This window comes from Numida meleagris, chromosome 5, assembly GCF_002078875.1.
Source record: "Numida meleagris isolate 19003 breed g44 Domestic line chromosome 5, NumMel1.0, whole genome shotgun sequence".
NCBI classification, from domain to species: domain Eukaryota; kingdom Metazoa; phylum Chordata; class Aves; order Galliformes; family Numididae; genus Numida; species Numida meleagris.
The window spans coordinates 29,891,060-29,914,953 of NC_034413.1; the positions used below are offsets into that span (position 1 = coordinate 29,891,060).

At 38.9% G+C, this 23,894-nt stretch overlaps 1 long non-coding RNA gene across 9 annotated transcripts in view; it reads right to left on the reverse strand.

Moving 5' to 3' along the window:
* The window catches only part of LOC110400007, a 73,280-nt gene that overhangs the window by 48,241 nt on the left and 1,145 nt on the right, over positions 1-23,894 (reverse strand). For 8 of the 9 annotated variants that reach the window (XR_002439515.1, XR_002439518.1, XR_002439523.1 and 5 more), the window contains exon 2: positions 23,666-23,853. This is a non-coding gene — a long non-coding RNA (uncharacterized LOC110400007). Of the gene's footprint in view, positions 1-4,669; positions 4,750-23,665; positions 23,854-23,894 lie in introns of all 9 variants that reach the window. The other variant, XR_002439516.1, reaches the window with a different exon arrangement.

Consider the following 23,894-nt stretch of genomic DNA (forward strand, 5'->3'; position numbering starts at 1 on the left):
TAATCTAGCTTGTGCTCAGAAGGCACTGTTCCACGCTATACTCTGATCAAGTTTGAAAAGCTGTTTTGCAGTTTTGTCTAAAAAGGCATAAACAAGCAACTTTACAAAGCTCATCAGGATAAAAGCACGAAAAACTTTTCTTTCTTTTCCAGGTTTTTGGACCTTGAAATCTAAACTCACCATTATGTCATATGAAAATTTCTAACCTGATAAAAAAATTCTAATTGCTGATGAAAAAGTCATATAGCAAATTACAGACAAAATTTCACTTCTTTGCATCTTGTAAGATGGTGAATAAGACAGTATTATGCAAACAGTACTTCTGACAACAGTGTACCTAAGAAAGACAGAGATGAAGGGGCAGCAGACTTGACAAGTCTCAGTCCTGTTGTTCCCTGGCAGACCTGATGAAAGGCAACACACTTGTGTGCAAGTATCCATGCAGTGCATCATCTAGCCAGCCTTGCCCACAGGCTCAGGAAGTATTAGATTCCTATCACCCTGGTTTTCAGGTTGGTTCACAAAATAAAGAAGAAAAGGTTATTGAAGTGCACAGAGACTGTCTAATTTTAAGCAGTTGACTTAAGTGCTATATATCATACTCTGAGGTCATCTTTCTTCTACAGCTGAACAGGCACATAACTTGCCCGATCTGCTTGGGATCAAACCTTGGCAGTAAATGTGGGTGTGGGGAGGTGTGTCCCTCAGAGTACCCTTAAAGAAAGAAAATGACCCACTTAAAACTGTTAGCTGCTTGCCTGGCCACAACCACAACATCTCTTCTTCCTTGAGACTCAGCCAGGACAATGGATTGTGGTAGCACTGTCATGCCTGGCTACCTGCACCCCAGCTGGCAGGGTACACAGACCACAGAATGTGAGTAATTCCCCCTCTCACAAGCACTAATTCTGGATCTTTCACATTAAGACCTTTAATGTTCCAGCTTTGTCTCTAATCTAAATACGTCACAAGCACATAGACACCCAGACTGCCCAGCTGAAGCTCAGGCAGGCCTAATGTATCTCCAGTGGTAAGTACTCTGAAATGTATATGAATTGAATGCTTGCAGCAGAGTGCATGGATATGGTAACCCATACTGATTTTTTCACCAGTCAGAATAATGGAAAAGCTGCAATGAGCATAGCTTTACCAACTCTGGTAGGGCAGTTTACAGGGTAGGTGGTTCAGACACAGAGTCCCCATTACCTCACAGAGCTTTCTGGAGGCCATGGTCAGGCAGGGGCCAAAAAGAGCAAGTTCTGTGATTTCCTTCTGACTTTGTGAACAAACAGCCCTCTCAAGATCACCAGTCCTGCTAGCACTGAATGTACTGCCATTTACAAAAGGTCAAACTGGATTCACTGGTGATTAATTCAATGGACGGTTTGATTTTCGCATTTGCTGCCACACTTCAAAGCAAGAACTAAGAACACACTGTAAACATAAATCTTGCCATCAAACTAATTCCATAACTAATGGTTACAGAAAAAATAAAGTTCCGTGTTCGAAATCAGATGCATTTTCAAAAGCTCTTCTACCTGATTACGTGCCCGCACATTTCAGAGGTTTCTGTGTGCTACGTGCTGAGAATAGCTTACATGCTCCAGTCACAGGGGAAGGAGTTCTTCGGCCCTGGACTAACATGCACTGAGCAAAATTTGACTTTTCAGCTATGAAGGATATAAATATTTCTGTGATAGGAAACTAGGTGCTTGGAAAAGGGCTGTTTCATTAGTAAAAGGAAATCTAAATTCATATAGGACATGCCTAACCATATCTAGACCAAGACATTTTCGAGAAATACATTTTTGTTTTAAAATGGCACATTTGAAAGTAAAGATATTTTTGATCAACCTTATCGAGTTTAAGATAAAATTAAGATAAAATAAATGGGCTACTAAACCAGAGAGAGTAGATACCTTGACAGCTAAGGAACTTTCTGTGATCAACTAAAAGCAGGACAGGGAAACAAATGCTTAAATTAAGATCAACATGAGCAGAAGAAATGAAAACATCTATTACTTGTATCTTCTACAATACTGTGACTTTTCTTTACTGTGACCAAGCCAAACAACTATTTACTGCAAGCAAAGGTATCAGCCATGCTCTCACTGTTCTACCCTAGCAGTACGCATGTCAGTATGAGACCGGAGTTCTTTACCTGGGAACCCATCCCGCTTCTACTTCTAAGCACACAAACACATTAGTCTCTGGGATATTGAAAATGCAATATCCCAGTACTGAGTATGAAGTATGAGAAGAGTGGTAATAAAGACTGCAGTAAGGTTATTTTTCAGGAAAGTGAGACCCAGATCTAATATTCTAACACTGAGTTAGTAGTTCTTAGACCCCTTGAAAAGGCTTTGTTGTTCTACTGTTGACAGACACAGACTCCAGCTAGAACAACTTTGTGTGTAGATGCAAAATGTTTCACAAAATGCCGCTTAGCCACAGGCATGGCATTAAGCACTATTCCAAACTGAGATCTGCATCCTTGCATTTCGATAACTACAATCCTACCTACTTAGTAAATCTGAAAATGACAGAAGCCATTAAGTTCCTCAGGAGTCATTACTGTTCTCCAGCTAGATGAGATAAGGGTTTTAAGTAATTATTTTTGCGGTGCTATCACTGGAACTTCGCAGACAAGAGACAAAGCCGACCTATGTAACAGCTTGCTTAAAACAAGCTGTAACATGTTTGAGTGCGCAGAAAAGACAAAAGGCTACATCAAAACATTTCATCATTGTTCCCTCGAGTAACAATATAATTTGGTATGTCCCAGAGCATGTTGGTAACAATATATCTACACAGAGAGTTTAGCCCACGCTCTAGCTCAAACTCTTCTTCACACACCCTGCATAAAAGTCTTAAGACTTAAGTTACAGAGCTTGCTCTCTTGCCTGCTGGGAATATTGAGACAAAATCCAGGACTGGGTGTCCTTGGTGTTCCACATCAGGGAAGGAGAATGTAAAAAGTATCCAGACTTGAATTCTGAGCAGGAACTTCTGTTCATATTTGCTCATTTGCATAGGAAAGTCAGTTCTAAAAGTAAGACTTACTCAAATGAACAATTCTACCTCTCATTCTCTTTCCCCAGCTGACCCAAACTTCAGTCTTTCCTTTGAAAGGCGCTCCAGTGGATTGCCTCCCTCTTCACATCCACTAGCACTTACTTCTTTTTCATCGGCTTATTCCAAGTAAAAGTTATAAGTACAAAATTACCTGCTTCTAAAGCTTTGCAGATGGATGCATAAGCTTTTCAGAAATGAACGTTAACTCATTGCACTGGCACATAAATCTGCTGATGTTGGTCTGGGAAATCAAGTGTTGACTGTTTCCAAGCTTCTAGAATACTCAGTGGCACAGCATATTTTGTAAGAGCTGAAGAGCTGTGTATTACCACTGATCTCTGATGATGATAAGGAGAAAAAAAAAAGGAAAAAAAAAAGAGCATATACTACAAGGAATAGAACAAAGTACATTCACTATAAAGTTAGTAAAAAAAATCTGTGTTCAGCAGGACTTAGAATGGGGTTGTGCATGCCATGTAGGCATAAAATTGTTCTTATCACTTGTCATGTGGATAAACTTTACCATAATAAGGTGTGGTAGAGGCAGTGAGACATGGTAAGTCAGAAACTCAGAGAACTGGAAAACCGAAAATCTGTTCAAGAGTTGTGCAGAATGTCTAGTCAGACATCCATTTATTGCAAGACAGGTAAAAGATACTAGCATTGCAGACTGACACATAGTGGGTTATAATTGATAGTCAATGGAGAATCTCACAATTAAATAAGAGAAACACTCAGGAAGAAGCAGAGTTTGACAATAGTCATTTTTGTCAAAGCATCATATTTGAAGTAGTGGAAAAGACAGTGTCCTTGGGAAATTCTGTCCTTTCTGCCAAGAAGGAATTGTAATTTTCCCATCCTACAACTAAAATTCTGCAGTTACTTCCACTGACCAGCCAGTCAAAAGAGGCAATTTTACCAGTACAGTTAGCATTAATGTGGCCTCACCTTTAATAGTGTGCAGTTCTGGTCTCCACAATGTAAAAAGGTTGTTAAGGCCCTTGAAAGTGTCCAGAGGAGGGCAGCTAAGCTGGTAAAAGGGCTGGTGGGCATATCCTGTGAGAAGAAGCTGAGGACACTCGGGTTGTCTAGTCTGGAGGAGGCTGAGAGGTGACCTCCTTGCTCTTTGCAATTTCCTGAGGAGGGGAAATGCAGGGGGAGTTGCTGGGCTCTGCTCCTGGGAAACCATGGCAGGAGGACAGAACAAAGCTGCACCAGGAGAGGTTCAGACTGGACTTTAGAAACAATTTCTTACCCTGAGGATGCTCAAACACTGCAACAGGGTTTCTAGAGGGGTGGCTGTTGCCCCATACCTGCCAATGTTCGATAGATGTTTGGACAATTCCACCATTAATATGCTTTAAAATTTTTGGTAGCCCTGAAAAGCTCAGGCAGTTGGATTAGCTATCTTTGAAGGTCCCTTCCAACTGAACTATTTTATTCTAATGTGGAGGCTATATCCTGGAAAGACAAAGGATATCTCTACGATTGCTTTTGCCACTCCGTTGCTCTGGTATGCTCTGATTTCTGGAGGCAGGGGCTGGAGGAGAAGCCCTGGGAAAATGTGAGCTGCTGCCGCTACCTGCAACCTTACCTTTTGCAACAGCATATGCTCAAATTCCTGGAAAGCCACTCTGCAGCCAATTCTCCTGTCCAGCAGCACTGACATTCTCCCTAGGAAGAACAAGTGGTATGTTTCAAGTTCTTTGAAAGGGCCTCAGAGAAAAGGTAGGAGAAAGGCAGGTCTACGCTATCTGCCAGAGTGGGCTTCCTTTAGTTGTCCTATATATAATAAATAGTCAGGACTGCAAAACTTCCCTCTATGATTTTGATTACATACATAAGAGATAGCTGTGCCTCTGACAACTCACTGCAGTTTCTGAGTAAATGGTAAAATAGATGGCACTTTCTGAACACATAACATGAGCAAGATGCAGCTCCAGATACATGCGCACACATAGATTATAAGAGCATCTTTGCTGTCAGCATATTCTGCAAAGAGACAAAAGCATTAAACCAAATAGGCCAAACGAAAGTGTGTATGTACTGTAAATAAAGCCAGCACCTAGCCTGAGTTTGGAACAAGGTGTTGAGCTTGATTCAGAAGATCCTATTTTTTGCCAGTTTACGTCAAATGCATTTGAAAGGAGCATTTGCTCATAGCAGTCAGGTGTGTACACACAGCGCATCGGAACAAATATGATGCTGATAAATTAATAACTAGTTTAAAACCCTGCAGTTTTTCCTGATATAAGACTAGCATCCTGTAATGGGTTGAACTGCTGTTATTACTGTTTTATAGTAATTCAAGTTCCAGTGAAAAGTATTTTTCACTCTAATCTCTTTAACATTCTCTATACAAAGTGCCACAGCTTGTCTTAAACCTACTATTTACCAAAGTGAAAAGATTTCCAGGTATAAGGAAAATGCAATATTATCTGTTATAGATCAAAAAATAATAAAGCTTATGATAGGATGATTTTTTATTTTTCACATATTTAAGTCTATGTATTGTCTAGTATTGTTTCACCGTTGTCTCATCATAAAGATTAACATTAAATCAAACAATGAATTATTCATGAGGTGTGAATAAATGGAATTAGCCTTTCTAGCATTCACTCTGTAAATCGCATCTTCTGGATAAATGCTTTTTTTTTTTTTTTTTAAATGTCTGAACACTAGAAATAATGACCTGGCTTGCAGCCTTGCTAGATTAGCTCTTAGTTAGGGTGATATTTTTAGATGAACATAGGTCTCATCAACCAAGAGATGTCAGGTCTGCTATCACTCCTGTCAGCTTCCTAACTTCCAACAATTTCCCTCTCCATCCCTAAACTCTGTGTTCACCCCTAGTAGCCATGGTACCTGGAGCTCAGATGATTTGTTGAGATTGACTCATTATCTACTGTGTTGTAACAGCAGTTAGAAACTGAATGACATTCAATTAAAATGATATTAGCAGCTCAGGAGTGATTTTGTTTAATTTACTCCTACTCAGATGTAAAAACATTAGTGACTTTTTTAATTGGACCTCATAATGTCTAACTCCTACTCAAATGCAATGAAATTAAAGACTTTGGTGGCTAAATACCGCTTAATTTACTCCTACCCATCTATAATGACATTAAAGATGCTTTGGGGTAGATATTGTTTCCAATCATTTAGATTCAAAAGAAATCTGAGCTTATAGGTACTATTATTGAGCATATAATAAAATCATACAAGAAATGGATCTATACGGTAGGGGATAGTTAGTTACAGGTAATATTAAAAAGTAATCATTCATTTTTAATGCAGAGATATTAAAAAGTAATGTTAAACACAAGAATTTGTAAAGTTTTCTCTTCTTCACAGACTCTTCAAGGACGCAATCCTTTTTATATTCAGTGTGTGGTTTTACGTGAAACGTTTATATTAAATTGCTCATGGTTTTAAAATCTTTCTTATGTGGTATTTATATGATAAATCCAATGCTGACTCGTGTCATTACAGGGATAGACAGCAAAACATGCATTTCAGTAATGGAGTTCATTTTGCTCCTTAACTGTTTGTAATACAGCTTAATGCATTCTCCTAAAGTTCAAACATTTTAGAGGAGTATGTAGTTCTCTATCACATTTACACTACATTGCTTCCTTTTTAAAGATGAATTCTCCTGTACTGAGTTGATGCTGTTTGTTTCTAATACAAGCACCTGCTCCATGTTTGGAAACAATCACCAGGCTGGACCATCCTTCACACCTCTTTTACGTGACAATCCCATTGATTTGACCTTTTGCGTATTTTTTTCATCCCCTTTCCAGCTTTAAATAGCAAAATCATTATTAAAAATGCCTTCCCTTACTCATCTAAAGTTCTAATTATTAAAAAAAATAGCATTTACAAAATTTCACTTATATTTGTATTATGGAGATAAGCCACGCGTATAACAGATTTGCCATTGAGAAGGCAGAACAAGATTTCTTCAGTCTTGCACTCTCATCTAGCATGTGGCTATTGAAATGTACAAATGGAAAGGCTTCTCCAGCTAACTAGCACGAACCACTGCCAAAGGAGAGAGGAGAGGAGCCCTCCAGGGAGGACTGGCTAGTGGGCTGTGTGTGCTATGATGTCCCGCATTACAGCCGCATATTTGTGAGCATCTGTTTCAGGGCCACAGCTTTTCCTATTCTCTTTGCGGACAGTACTATCCAAAACCTGTATGGCTTGACATAGTGGTGCTACAGAGGGAAATGGGGCACTCTATTTACAATAGAAGCTCTCAGAGTAAGAAGGCTGTTACTGTACACTTGGATATGGCTCGGCTGTCAATAGATAATCATTACAATTTTGTAAAACAAATCCACTTCCAATATTTAAGATGTTTACTGTAGATATGATCACTGTAATCATCTCTATCTAAACTGGTTAGCAGGGACCACTGTGCATTTCAATGTTTATGGTCACTACATCTTTCTCTCACTACTTTTTCTGATATCTCCTTTCGTAAAACAGACTCTGAATGACTTATTGCCAACAAGTAGGATAAAATGGAGTGGAAGCACTGTTACAATGTGGTGAGTAAACTGAACGTTTCTGGACAATTTCTGCAATAGGAAACACCAGTATAACATTTTAGAAAAGGAGGAGGACATTGAAAGCAATATTAACTGATCAAATTGTGACATTCCAGATTTACTGAAGTCTGAAACAGATACAAAGAAATACACCATCTTCCACATCTCAGATATTAAAGGAACCATTAACAGAATACAGTTCCAAATACCTTGCACATATAGTGAAAATAATCCAATAGAATCAATTCATGTGTGAAATGACAAATTTCAATATACACAGTTGATTACATATTTGGCTGCGCCAAAGTCTCTCAGGATGCAGCACATTAAAGCACAAAGACTCAGATTTGACTGTAGGGTTTTGTGTACTCCCTCTGAAGCCAGAAGCACGTTTAAGGCTAAAGATACTGTGATCAACATGAAGGCCTTTAATGGATTGAGATTAAAATGCCTACACTGTGCAGAGATGCTTTACATCAACAAGGCATTTTATATCTATCTAACAAAGAACTAAAGAGAATTTCTACCTTCAGTAGGAAGAGAAAAATCTGTATAATCACCCTTTTCAAAGATGGGTGTTTAAGAGTCAAAACACCAGTCAGTCCACATTTAGTTCCCCTCCTCAATTAACATGGGCTACAAGCATAACACTTCCCATCAAGTGCAGTCCTCGACAGCCATAGGAAAAAGTATTCCCAGTGGGACCACAGCATACCAGCTCTTTTTCACCATGCTGTTCATCAGGCAACCCACTTCAATCTTCACAGTGTGATTGCAGCCCATTTACAAGACACCCTAATTCTCAGTATAGGTTCATGACCTATTACACAGAACACTCAAACAGTCCATATCCTCTCCTATCTAACCGCATTCTATAAAGCCATTATTTAATACATGTACTAACAAACCTCATACTTCCACATTTTTCAGCTTTCCGGAACAACAAAAAAGAAAGTTTTCTTTGCTTTCTGTATCTCAACCAAATGAAATGTTTCTGTTACAATTAGTTTAGAACTGTTTTGGCAAAAAGGAACATACTCTTCATTTCCATTGTGGAAATTTTAATAAACAGCACCCTCAAGAGGATTAGAATTCACTTCTCTCACTGTTACAAAAAAGAAAAAAAATATCAGTTGCTATGCTACCACTTTTAAATACAGCTAGAATCATTTCCAAGGGTTACTTAAGGTGTTTAACTACAGAAAGAATACTGTGCGGAAATCCATGTACACACAAATACTCTCAGTCACAAGCACTGCCATGGTAGCCCTGAGGCACCTGTGTGGCTGCAAAACTGAGGCTTACCAAGACCAAACAGATAATCAGTTCCCATTATGAGATGATCCCTTAAGGAGGTAACTTTGGAAAGGGATCAGGGAACAGGCTTCTTACAAGCTCTCTCATGTTTTGGAAAATTCCTTGTAAGAAATGTAAAGAGACGTCTCTGATGTTTTGCTATGAGAGTGATGAGTTCCGTGGCCATCCTAGCTTTCTGGCTGAAGGCATGAGAGTATGCCTGTACTGGTTCCTTACGCTGCATTGGGATGAAATTTGGACACATACTATGGACATTTGGGAAGGAAGCACAGAAGCACAGCAGCTATACCCCAGGCTGGGAAACAGGAGGAGTGACTGGAACTAAGAGCATGCTGCAAGTGCCCATGTTCCTCAAGGTGGACAAGACGTCATTATCTGGGGGCAGCTTCCAGAAAGATTATAGCCTCTGACCCTGTAATCTCAGCTGGAGACAAGTCATCTTCAGAGACATGGAGCACAGTGACTTGTGTGATGGTAATGAAGAGATCTGAAAAATCATGTCTCAGAATAGAAATTGGATAGGTTAGGGAAAAAAAAATCAGGATCTGTAGAGCATCAGAAAAGTTACTTTGGTGCTTTATTCTACCATATGATTGAGCGTATATATTTTCTATACAGAATTTACACTGTTCAGATGTCTCTCCTCTCTTTCACTGTTTAGTCCTTCAGACGAAACACGTATTATGCAAGGGCTGCTCCAAAAGCAGTGCCTCCTATTTTATTCTGTTGGCCCACAACATCAGAGGCGGATGTTGGTGGTATGGCAGCAGAGGTTGAACCTTCCCACCAATATTCAGTTACATGTTGTTACCATGTGACAAATGGCAACAGAGGGGCAGTCTGACACAATGGCACCTGATGTGGAAATGCAGATGAAGCAAAAGTGTGGAAATGAATTCCCCCATGTGGAAAAAATTGCACCCGTTGACATTCATCAACACTCGTTGAATGTCTGTGGAGACCAGCAGTGGATGTGAGCACAGTGAGGTAGTGAGTGCTGTGTTTCAGCAGAGGTGACAGTGACAGTGGATGTTTCCGCTAGTGCAGATTTTTATGACCATCACCATGTGTGACAGTGGTGACTATGTTGAAAAACAGTGTCTTGTAGCTAAGAATTTGCTTTACCAAATAGTGTTATTGTGCTTTTCACAGCTGTTGTAATTTCCATGGGAAAAAAACCAGAAGGCATTACTTTCGAAGCAACCTATGTATTAGTACCAATAAAAGTGTTTTGTTGGCTTCTTAGTGATAGCTTCACTGACAAGGAAGATTTCCAAGAATGCCAGAACCCCCAATATTAATGCAGCAATAATTTATGAAGTGACTACAATTGATTCCCATTTGGATATTTCTCTTCCATGTTGACAATGCTCACATAGAATAAATCACATCTTCAATATTCAGTTTTAAAAGAAGCTTGCAAAACTAAAATTAAACATTGACAATGGAAAGTCAATTAAATAATTCAGAATAATTATTTTACTTTTAATCTAATTAGGCAATTTTCAAAGGTAATACATTGGGTTCTCACTCCGATGCAAAATAGCACTCAAAATTTATTCTATGTGCAAATCTGCTGTTTGGCTTTTTTGTTTTAGTTATGAGCATTTTCTCTATGCAGATCAATTTTTAACATAATTAGTAAGGATTAAAAAGAACCCCTACCATTTAAAAGTCACTGATCTAAAGAGGTCCAAGCCAGGATAGCCTGCTGGAGAGTAAGCAGATTCATGCTTAATGTTGTTTCAGAAGTGTGAGAATTCCTAGAGAGGGGACTCCTAGGTACAGACGAGAATGGGACTGTCAGAGAGCCCATTTAATCCACTTGCCAAAAGGATGCTGCTTTGTCAAATCAGACTTGACAATTCAGAACAGTTTTCAGATACGCTTTCATACAAAGAACTTCAAAAAAAAATAAGTATTATTAGTCTCTTTTAGATGCCTTTATTAAAGCTAGAAATGAGGTGATACTTGTATGCTGAAGAAAATTTAGGCAGAAATAACTTTATCTGATAATTACTCCCTGGAACAACAATAAACAGCTGCTTATCTGAGATCATGCTACTTGGCTGTAGCCTTAACTTAGATATCTAAAATTTCAAGATGCGTATTAATGTAAGCTTCACAAATTATCTCCTATACACCCCTGAATGGCTCTGATGTTATTAGTCTGATTATTCTGATGTAATTAACTTCCTCCCCTTTTCCCAAGCTTTACCACCTTTTCCAAGCACGTCTGGCAAATTTTCTGGCACAAAAGCCTTCTGAAACATAGTGATTTCTTACTCTATTTGCCATGTAATTTTGGTTAATTATTTTAAAATCTCTCTCTATAGGCTCCCTATGAGTAAGAGAGGCTAATGTGTAGTCATTACCACTGTCTTTTAATTGCTTTACCCATTTTATTTGAGATAAAAATGGTCATGAAATTTTTGTATAACTCTTAATTAAGATTTCTTTATTTTCACTCTTCCAGGGTATTGTAATGTATTGGGGTGGAAATACAGCTTAACCTACATTTCAGACTCAGCCATATTCCTTCTTATGCCATAGGTAACAAAAGGGGTTTGTGAATCAGCTGAAAATCTCAATTCATAGTGAGATGACACTTTTCTTCAACTAACAGCAATCCTAAACTACAAATGCCAAACAGGAAGAGCACATCTGTGAAAAACAAGCCTCTTAAACTGAACGAATGAATAACAATGTTGTGTGGGTTGTGCTTTCTATGCAGCAAACTCTGGGAAGACCTTTCAGTGAACAGCTATCCGATAACAATTGAAGACACTTTGGTGTTCCTACTCACCTCCCACAGCCCTTTGTATCAGCAGCTCGGCAGAGTGTGTCTGACAGCAAGATTCCTTTCTCATTTGAAATTTCAGGTACTATAACTCAGCTCAGTGCTGCACAAAGGGACCAAGTGGTTGTGTTTGTACAGGAGAGAAATTTCTCAATGGACAGTTCTGAGGGTGCTGCACAAATTATTATCTGAGTTATGCCAAATAACATTACGTCACCTTGGTCTCCCTGACTTACACAAAGTAGTGCCCTCATTTTCAAATGAGCAAACTAAAGCCAGAGGACACCTGCCTAGAGTCCTACCTATGCTGCACACAAGAACTCATGCTGTTTGCAGCTCCTCTCCCAGTTAGTTTTGTGGGTGAGGAGAAAAAGCCACCTGTGTTTAAAGCACCATCAGGTTCTCAAATACTCAGTTGAAAACAATAACATAACACTCTATAAAAATGGAAAGGAGTGGAAGAGAATTAAGTTAATCTTCACATCCTAAGCTTAGTGTAAGTGCCGTTTCTCCATTAGTCTCATAGGTCCACCCAAGAGTTATTGGACCTGAATATAAAAATTAAGTATGAACATCAGCAAATCATTCTGAACTTGCAAGATGCAGTCTGCTAGAAGCAACTCTCCTGCCTACTGTTTTGCATTCACAGTATTAAGGAATAACTAAAATTACTTGCAAGAACTCATTCATCATACAGAAGACTACTGCAGAGAGAAAGGACAAGAACACCAGAACTGGCGAATTCGTACTGCTCTTCTCCCTCAAGCCCTAAATAATATTTACATATTCCAGCAACCACAGAACAAGGAACTGTCAACTTTGACCTTCAGAGTTCATCCCAGAAAGCAATCCCCTTTGACTGCTAAAGCACAGACCTCCCTTGCCTACCCAGAATAGCAGATAGAAGCAGTACAAAGCTTCTTACATCAAAGGAGGGCCACACATTTTACATGGATGTAACGAACTGTTTTAATTTTGCAGAAAGTTCCCTTCCATCTCAGCAGAAGGCCAGGTCTCAAATGTCTTAATGATATGAGAAACAGACTCTGATCTGCTCACTTTCCTTCTTGCCAAAACAGGCTACAATTTTCCAAGAACATTAGAACTTTTTTTTCCCCAGTCACTGGAATCAGGGTCTGATATCTGTTAATGTATTTGGACTCCTCCTACCTCATTGACATTCTAGAGCTCCAGGCAGTAGTAGTATCACACTAGCATTTTCCACTCATGAAGAAAAAAAACAGATGCTACTAGGAGCAGATAACTTCAAGCACTCCACAGCAATTGCTACATTTCCAAAGATGACCTTTTCTCATCCCCTTCTGTCAAAAACCAACCTAAACAGAATCTTTCTATAGGCTTTTAGGAGTTCCTATCCGTGGCTTTCCGTGCAAATTGGTGACACCATTTGTCCAGCTACAACTAAAGATCAAACACTGTTTCAAGACATCAAATTCCTGAAGTGCATTTTTCTAGCCCAAATCTGTGAATATGAAGGAGAACAACGTGCTTTACATAAATGATTGGAACTACGTTACAAGCAATTTTACTTTCACAGTGGTGAACAGCATTGCCTAAAAGTTTACTAGCGGTACAAGGGACACTTATATGCAGTGTCCATCTGTAAAAATGTGGAAAAATAACTGTCTAATAGAGATGTTTCAACATTCACTGCCTTAGCATTTGCAAGCCATTTCAGGTCCTAGGCTAGAAAGCACTCACAAATGGTGGAAATAATATTGGTTTAGATCATATTTCCTGCATTTTTCTCCTCTCGTTCTTAATTTTGAAGGACAACTGCAATTGCAGTTCATCCGTTTAGTCTTATCCTAAAGTCATTATTTGTTATGATGCTGTTCCTGCCTTCAGCTACAAAGAAAATGACTATCCCTACCCCCTCACAGGCAGGATTAACAGCCACAGAAAATGAGTTATGGCTAGTCTAACTGACAGGAGCTCAGAAGCAAATTCGTTTTCAGAAGTCCACCTAAGAGCCCAGGAAAGAATTCTGCACAGCTTCTCCTTAACACTTCTTCACAAATAGGTAAAGAAAATACACCATGTGTTTTTCTTCATCAGCAGTCTCCATGCTCGAGACAAATGCTGAGACCTATGTGCGCCCAGGATAGCATGTGAATTACATGACGTGAAGTAAATGGTGCAACATCTATACGGAGATTCTGCACTTACATCTAATATTTTTAATGTAAACAGTGTATTAAAAATATTGTCAGCACGGGTTAATTATTTTGTTTATAGGTGGAATAGTAAGTTTTTTACTTACGTCTTTGTCAGTTTCTAAGAAAGACAGCTAAACAGAGGAAGACATGTCAGTGTGCAGTAAGATTGTTTACAAATGTATTAATACACAAATAGGTAGTAACTGGCTTTATTATTATTTTTTTTTATCCATAATTTCACCTTTCTTAACAGAATTGGTGCCAGATGGAGCTGCACGGGCTTATTTCTGCCGAATTTAGCTTAGAAGATTCATAGATCCTGGCCTGACTGTTCTTAATGCCCTTTATCAGTAGATTGATGAGTATGCTCATCAACCTTGTTCCAAACTAAGCTGTTATCCAGGTAGCTTATGACTGCTATCAGCTTTTGCCCACCAGACACCACTGAAGAAACAGAGCTCCCGAATCAGCTGAACACAAGACATGGTAGGATAAAAATATAGGCTAGATGCTGATATACTGCTCCTTGCTTAGACGGATTAATGCCACACAACAGTGATCTCCAAGCTGCCTTCCAAAGTGGTAATATTACAGTTTAGAGATCAGCTTACAAACAGTGATTTGAGACTATTTAGACTATAATACGTAGACTATGTATTGAGAAGACACTGTGTAGAATTTTAGACTATTTGCCTAAAACCACAGACAGCTTAAAAGAATATGATAAATAGATGGCATCTGTGTTCTGAAAATATTTTGAAGAGATCTGTTTTTTGAAGTTATCATAGTGTGAAAATGTATGCGTATATCCACAACTGCAGGAAAAAAATTACAGGACTCTGCATTCAAAGCAACTGAGAACTGAAAACTTGATAAATATGAAATTCTTACAAAAAGTAAAAGAAGGTATGAGGCAAATAATAGCCTTTAAAAAAGCTGCATCTTATCAACACAGGATTCCAGAGCACATGGTAAGTGTTCGCCATGTTCTATACAACAACTGCCATATATTGCAAGTCATTGGGAACATTCTGCATAATTAAACATACATGGCTGAAGATCCACATGTGCACTTCTGTCACTAAAAAGAGCTCCACAGATGATCCAGGTCACAAAAAAATGAATTTTCTACACTGACCCAGGCTGTAGGATGAGTGCTTCTTGTCACAAAGGTCAGGCAAACAATGACACATCTCTCTGTTTACCTGGACAACGCATTCTTAACTTGCTTCACATGCAGAAGCTTAAGGATTTAAAGATTTTTTTAAAAAACCACGGGAAGTCTTCAGATGATTATCAAAATACTTTTGAGCATGAACTCAAGTCTTACTCTCTTCAGCATATTACCTCCAAAGCTGGGATAGATGCTCTGCTGGATTAGGCCATACATTACCTTTATATATTAAAAAAAGTAGATGGAAATATTGCCTTACATTCATTTTAATACAATCATGTAATTTGAGGCTTATAGAGCCGTGCATAAAGCATTTGCTTTTCCACCTATAACAAAACTGATCCATTAACTCTGACAATATTTTTAGTACATATTTTGTTACAAAAGCATTAAGACACATTATGAATCATTCTGGCATTATGAGAGTTAATAGAATCTACGTATTTTTCAGCATTATTAATATTTAGTGTCGTTCAGTAAATTAAAAAATCAAGTTTAACTAAGGTTAAAAATATCTGATGATACAGTACATAGATGATTGTAAATGTATATTAATGAAGCTTTACACAATTGAGTGGATATCTTTTTGTTAATCACTCACAAAACCATGCCAAACATATATCAAAGACTTCAGCTCTTTTTTCATCCAATCTTCCGACATTTCATTATTATGGTTACCTGATTAATGGATGCAATAATATATGTGGCATGACATGATATGTTCACATTAAATTTTAATCAAATATTACTAAATTCAGAAAACATTAAGTAAATCATGACAGATGAGGCAATATTGCTGTTCTGTCATATTGATGGTTACAGAAACTCACTATGAAGAGTTACAGATTAAGGAGAAGTAAATCTTATGAGGAAATAGAAGTATTTCAAGTTTAACTAGTTGGTTCTTTTAAAATTGCCTTCCAGCCAAAGCCTGAATATGAGATCCATCAAAAGTATTCCAATGCCTGTAACTGATATGAATGTTTTGTTTTCTTCTACTGCAAGTTGTTTTGTTGTTTCAAAAGCATGGTTCTTTCAAAAGCATACACTCTGCAGGAAGACCTTTGCCAAAAGATGATGGCCTAAGTAGCAAAAAAATAACATTATTCTTCACTGCAGTTGGGAGAAATGTATCCCGATTTATGTAAAACGTTGCTGTGATCTAAGAAGCAGAGTGTCTGACACATGGAATACAGTTGGTCTGCTCAATTTTACTCAAATGATGCTGTTACTGATTTGCAGAGCATGTACAGGGAGATAAATGGTGGGTTAGTGCTCTCATGTTAGATGTGCAAATATAAAATGGTTTCATCCTGGGAAACAAGAGAATGTGCCTCTAATGCTACAGGCAATAGCTTTCTTCTCAGCTTTAAGCAAGTAAAGAATCCGTTGATTTGAAAGTCTGGAACCCATATTTAGCAACATTTCTGTATTGCATTTTCAACTGGCAGCAAGGAAAAGAAAATGGAACCAGCTTTTTACAGCTGTTTTTCAAAATAGAAAGGCTGCTAAATGTATTCATCTACTTAAACTTCCTGTCCCAATGAAAAGTTAGATGGGATTTGATTTTGTTGTTCTATGTCTGTCTTGGACATCTCTCTCTCTCTAAACACATAACTGAAGATTCAATCTACAATTTGTCATGGTTTTATGATTTTCGGCTATTGGTATTCCACACCATAACATCATGTAGTGTATGTGCCTGGTTCTCAGAAGAGAAGGACTACTACATTCCCCAGGGGACTTTGCTCCTCTGTTACCGTTTCCGGTCAGAGGGAAAGATAAAAACTCGCAGATCACAAGACCTTGTTCTCTTTTCGCCCGTCTCTCATCCAGGCAGCATCTCACTCCCCAGCTGTCTTATCGTCAGTATTAGAGTAAGGCCTACCTTGATTTTTGGGCATTTTCTCTCATTGTATTGGATTTATTAGCTTAAATTGTAACTATATTGTATTATAGTGTGTTGTTTTGCATTCCGATATCTTATTTAGTAAATTAGTTTGTTTCTCCTCAGATTGTTGCCACTGTTTTTTGCTCTCAGGCCCATCTCCCTACCCTTTTTTCCCTTTTCCCTTTCCCGGGGCATGGGTCCATGGATCCCCCGCCCCATTCGTCACGGAACCGGGCCAAATGCCCGTAAACCGTTGACACAATTTCAAGGCATTATTCTTTTTTTTTAAATGAGAGAGCAGTGAGGAGCTGGAACAGGCTGCCCAGAGAGGCTGTGGATGCTTCGTCCCTGGAGGTGTTCAAGGCCAGGTTGGATGGGGCCCTGGGCAGCCTGGTCTAGTACCACATCTGAAGGTTGGTGGCCCTGCCTGTGGCAGGGGGGTTGGAACTTGATGATCCTTGGGGTCCCTTCTAACCCAAGCCATTCTATGATTCTATGAACATATTTATCCAGAGAATAATATATCTCCATATTATGAGACTTAGATGATACTTCAGAAGATAGCTGATGAACTCTAAATAACAATTCAGGAGGGACAACTAGTCAAAAAATGAAGACTGTAACAGAACAATTTAAGCAAGAACTATAATGAAAAAAAAACATCCCAAAGAGTGTAGAGCTCCTAGAAAGAAATGTTCTTAGGGATTAATTCTAAACTTTCAGAGTTATAATCCATGATTACGTTTGCACAGAATTTTAATTCCACAGCAAAGAGCTCTCTTCTTTCACTTGTTTGTACCTTAAAAATAAAAATGAAAGTGTTCTTATCACGTGACTATCTTTTTGATAGCCTCTGATACCAAGATGTCAAACATCACTGGATCCTGTGATGAGTATGTGAAGTATTGTGCAAGTCCTGCATAACTGTTTAATTGATTACAAAATGTAGTGCGTTGCCCTGGCAAAATGACCTTTCCAAAGTCTGTGTCTTCATGTTCTGTTTTCACTTTCAATAATTCCTCCTGTCCTGAAAGATTATAAGGGGTGTAAGACTGTGTTGTATTATGTGTACGTGTGTGCCAGCAGGGGAACTCTCAGTACATACATCACAAATAAATACTAAGCAATTCTGCAACTACACCCTGAGTATTAAGAGCAATAAATATTCAGCACATTTAGTTGGAAATCTTTTTTTGGTCCACTTGTCTCTTGCAAAAATTCATTCCATATGAAATATTTTAAGAGAAAGCATACAGATAATAAATGGAGAGAAAGAAGGAAATCAGAATGCTAAAATGGAGATCACGAAGAGGGATAAATTGGGAAGGAGCTCTGATGATCCATCTTGGTATAGCTCAGCTGAGCTACTGGTGAAGCTCGTAGCGGTTAGAGTTATGGTGCAAGGATTTCAGTTAAACACCTTGTTGCTGTAAAAAGGGTGTTCGGAATTTTTTTAAGTGTGACTAGCTCATAGAACATAATGGGAACAGTTCTGAGAACAATTAAAGGAAATCACTATTCCTTCATACCCAGATAAGTTTTGTACAGTTAAAAGATTAAATAGCACAAAATTTCTGTGTGTGTAAGACCTAATAAAAATGGAAGAATACATCCAAACCCACAGCTCTTACCGCAGGCAAACTCCCACTGGTGTTGGCACCTCATACGATGCAGAGAAGAGTGCAGACACTTCAAACAAAATTGCCTGGAAAAGTTTGATTCGCTCTCACTTGATTAATTGAAAGAGTACATTATAAGTCAGGTTTGCAGCTCTTGCTTTTCTCAGGAATTGAAACATACCAGAAAAAAAAGAGGTAACTCGAGGTCCTCAGTAAAGTTTAGAATCAGATCGTGATGTTATGACTCAGGCCTCCAAGAGAAAAAACTGCTGGCCTCCTCTAGAATCCTCTGTTAACATCAAGATTCATCTTTTAAATATCCCCCACAACCTTACAGTCTACAGGATTGTGTTAAATACCAAACCTCTCGTCAGAAAATCAACTTGAATTGGACCTCTTCCTTTGTATTTCATTCTGGGAGAGGAAAAACAAAACAAATCAGAAAGATTCTGAGAACTCAAGATAGGCATTGCTCATCGAAAAGGATTTCAAAAAATATCCTTCAACAAAGTAAGGCTGCTAAACAAACCTACTTATGTCCAACACTTTTCTCCTCAGAAGCCAGAGCTGAAGGGTGTTTTATTTTTGAGGAGAGGGCCAGCTGAGAGAAGCATTATCCAGCTGCCTGTAGCAGCATTTAGGAAGGCAGTAACAGAAGCAAAGGGGCAGCTGGCACCTTCAAAGATGGAACTGCAGATCTGAGCTGGGGAAATAGGGGCAGGCCTGTGTGTTATAGGTGAGAGGGGATTTGTGGCAAAGATGGGAAAGTGATGAAAGGGAGGGTGGTGGCTTTACAGCAGATCTGTAGGATGGGATATGTATTACGACATGTCAGGAAGAGAGCTTGAGGCAACGGAGCATGAGCAAAATACATGGACATCCTCACATCCCCATCCTTAAATTCCTATCACCACTTTCAAACACCCAGAGTATGACACCCACTTTTGCTGTCAGTTGAGACAAAGGAAAGATTCAGTGTATCAACTCTTCATCATTATGCACTCACAAAAGACTGAAACTAGTTCAGTTTCTGCTCAGCTAAATACTGAGAGATTACAAACACAGAATTTTCCTGGTATCTTGCACCTGGACAAAGCAGTGTGAAGGTATACTGCTTAGCCTTTCACCATTCCCACCGGGTCCTTTACCTAAATTAGTTATACCGAGTGAAGAAATCACACTATAAATATAATTAGTTACTTGGAACCTGATCTAAAGCCTAATAAAATCAGTAGAAAGCTTACAGAGAGAATGAGCTATAAAGAAAATATTAGTTTGATTGCTGTGGGCAAAACTACTTTCAGATCTAAGCAGAGGATTTAGCTATTTTATTCTGCAAGCAATGAGAAAATATCTTCTTGATTCTAAAACTAAAATAAGACACTAATTAATTCTAGAGCACCAGTCATATACTTTACTTCTTAGTACGCAGGAATGCAATAGTTTCTTTTTTAAACGGTAATATTTAAAAAAAGCATTTAATTTAAATGGTTGTGGTTCCTCTTTTCAGTAAACACATGTGAAGGCATACATTGTATTTAAATATAATAAATACAGCTAAAATCATGCATCTGGGTCAATCCTCTGCATGTAATCAGGATTATGAAAATTTAGTTTTTCTTTTCTTATCTTTCTCAATAAGTGGCCTATGTGCATACGACTGGAAATTTATTCAGACATGGTTTTGGTTGCGTTCTTGTTTTTTAGCTCACCAGTTTGTTCCTTCCAGTAAATCTGACTAGATGTCTAATTCTATCAGTTGCTCTGGCACCTAAGGAAAGTGCCAAATCATGGTTGCTGTTTTCCAAGCTGCGCAAGTTCCTTTGAAAATAAAAATTCTCATGCCAAGGCACTTTTGTTGAAAGTTTTCTGTCCATTTTAATAGCTTGCTCTTTTGTGATTTTTTTTTGTTGTTTGTTGTTTTTTGTTTGTTGTTCTGACTGCTGACCACATATAGTTATAAGGGAAAAAGTCACAGAGGATCTTAAAAGTCAAAATCTGAATAGACACAAAAGGAGGAGAAAAGGTGACAGGAAAGGGATTTCATTTAGTTTACGCCTTCTCCAAAATTTCATTCTCTGAGAGATCTCCCAGCTCTCCGAAAGAGGTTCCTTCAGCCCCAGTTATCAAAGCCCTCCTTCATGCACTGCCTTGCACAGCCCCTCTGAGGGATTCCCCAGAGGCAACCTGAAGGGCCACGGCACATCTAGGTGGAGATCCTGAGACTGGTTATTCTGAAAAATCTGACAAATGGAATTAGGTCCATCAGTCTAATGGCTCTGTACATGTGTGGTGGGAAAGAAATTGTCAGAGATACAGGGGAATCCCTTTTGTTTCAAAAGGGCTTCTTCAAAGGAACAGACTTCCCCAGCTTCTCTTTGAGGAAGGCACTGTGTGGGAGGCTCTGCGGGCCCTCCTACAATGCCGTGACTGAGAAGCCTGTCTTTAACTGGAGCTTAACTGAAAATGCACAGTCCAGATAAAATGCAAAGGCACAAAGAGTAAATAAAGAAGTAGTCAATGCTAAGAGAAGTGTGGGCTGAGGAATTCTGCCTCCTAAGGAGGTGACAGTCAAATGAAGCTGGCTCATCATGTCTGTCAAAAGCAGCATCAGACAGGTAAATAGCAATTCTACACTTCCCTCCTACTCTAAAATTCCACCCTTAAAACACAGGGTATTTTAGGAAGCTTCCTGCTGACAGGCACATCCTGCCCAGAATTACATTTTAATAGTTCTTCTTTTAGACAAACATTTAATTTACACTTATACAGTCAGCATGATATTCCCATGCAGTCCCTAGGGAGGAGCAAAACATGCAAAACACAGAAAAGATGGTAATGAAAAGAAATAATCATCTTGTTTTCACTGATGAGTTTACAGATAATGGAGTAAGCTGTTTACTGCAGTTCTGTTTTCTCTGGAGGACAACTTAGTCTCTTTTAGAACAACTCTGCAGATATTGTTAAAAAATGGTAGCCATTTTCAGCCCAGGACAGAGACAACTGAGAATGAATATACAACATCCAGCACAACAGGATTTTGGATAAAACTCTGTAAAGTGTCCCAAGATTATCCCTTGAGCAAAGGAGAACTTCCATACAAACTTAGACTTTGATTTAGTAAAAATGAGAACTATTTCACATTGCAACAAATATTAGCTAATTGTTGAGGCATTACTTGTCTTCCACAGCAGCTTCAGGAATTGGCAACATGATGCTTCTTAAAGGATGAGGGAGCAAAGATATTTTCATTTTGCCATAGTCAAAAAGCACTAGCTATTCATCAGGAAACAAAAAACAAATCACACTAGACACTGATTACCTTGACTATAGCATTGCAAACACCAACATCATGGCTCCGAAGCAAACTGCATATTACTAGCAGCTTTTAAACCATAAGATTTAAAAAAAATAAACTTGTGACGGTTCTTTTTATTTGCCTTGGGTTTTTTAATCTCTCCAAAGCCACCCTAGATGTATCAGAAACAAAACATTTGATACAGAAATTGAGGAAAATGCCCAATTTAAGCCTCTGCCCACAGTCCCCAGCTGGGCCTGGCCAGGTCCCCTGAGGGTTGTATAGTCGCTGCCTGCCTTGCTGGAAGTACAGTACTGCTGGCTACCTGAGCAACAGACACACTGTAACATCTTGGCTCCGCTCAGCAACATGGCTCCTTAACTTTTATTCTGTTGGTAACATTTTTCCCACTACCTTAGCTTCCATTCCACAAGCGGTAAACTGGCCTAGCACCTTACTCCTTTTTGCACTGAAGATAATGTTCCTTGAAACAGACTCTCTCTTAAACCCAGTAAATCAAAATGTCTTTCCTGTGCCACCAGCAGGAATAATGGAAAATGTTTCTCAGAACTAGGTTGTGTTATTTCTAAGAAAGCATTTGACCTAATGATCTACTTTGGCAAATTGGAATGATTTATGGAGAACTGATGAGCACAGTAAAAAAAACAGACGCGCAGCTTCTTGCCACGAGTCAAACTTTTTACGCAAAATTCAAAAATATACACAAACAGAGCAGCAATAGAGTTTAACAACAAACAAAAAAAAACACCTGCAGTTTAGTCTGCAAAGATGAGAGAAAGCGCTCATGGAGTGGTGAGAAATAACAGCTTGACAATATGCAACTTAACTGCCAGTGTATATAAAATCTCATCCTACATAATGTTTAGTAAGATCATCAAAATTTGCCACTAGATTAATACAGCATGGAAAAGGACAACCAACCAGATAAGTTTCTGAGGAAGAACTTCTTTACTGTGACGGTGACAGAGCACTGGAACAGGCTACTCAGAGAGGTTGTGGAGTCTCCTCTGCAGATATTCAGAACCCATGTGTGTGCTTTCCTGTGTGACCTACTGAAGGGAATATGCTTCAGCAGGGGGTTGGATAAAATGACCTCCGGAGGTCCTTTCCAGCCCCTACAATTCTGTGATTCTGTGTAAGATCTCAGAGACACAAGAAAATCAGCAAACTGTGACACATTAACTTAATACAGCTTCATTAACAATTGAAAAAACAAGTTGTGTGCTCAAGTGTAAAGATTTTTGGCAGAGTTGTTCCTACTGTAGCACTACTAGCAAGATGGAGAAAAGGGCCAGGCAGCACGAGGATCAGGGCTAGAGAAGGGCTCGTCATTACAAAGAGGAACAGTGAACAAATGGGATGGTCACCATGGGATTTGCACTCCTACAGGTGACAGATAAATGTTATCTCTTCCTGAGTGTGTATGTACGTGCAGGTTTGTATGTGTACCTGAGCTAACAGGAAGAAGGGAACCATAAGCATTTAAAACCAATTAAATTGTATCATCTTATATGTCCAAGCGCCCTTGGTGAAGCACCATGTAGCCTTTCTTCTCCATCCTGGATGACCTACCTCTTCAACAGCTGACAGAGGACAACTTTACCTATCTACTACTCAATCAGCAGGCTTCAGATCAAAACCGCTCTAGATTACATGGGATCTGACTTTGTGATATATAATTAAACCGAGTAATAGATAAATTATTGCAAATGAGAACAGGAACTAGTAAAGTACCTTACAGAAGTACTGTGCCTGAAGAGACAATGTTGTCTAACCACATGAGGTGAAGGAAAACTCCCCCCAGCATTGCTGTGTTGCAGAGCCAGTCCCCATAGTGCAGGGATGTCCGAGAGCTGCAGCACACCAGGAACGTAGGCTCCCTCAGAGAGACCACAGACGCCTGCAATGTCTGAGGATCGCATCTGCAAAGGGAACAAAGGGAATCCTGGGCTTTTGCTTGCTG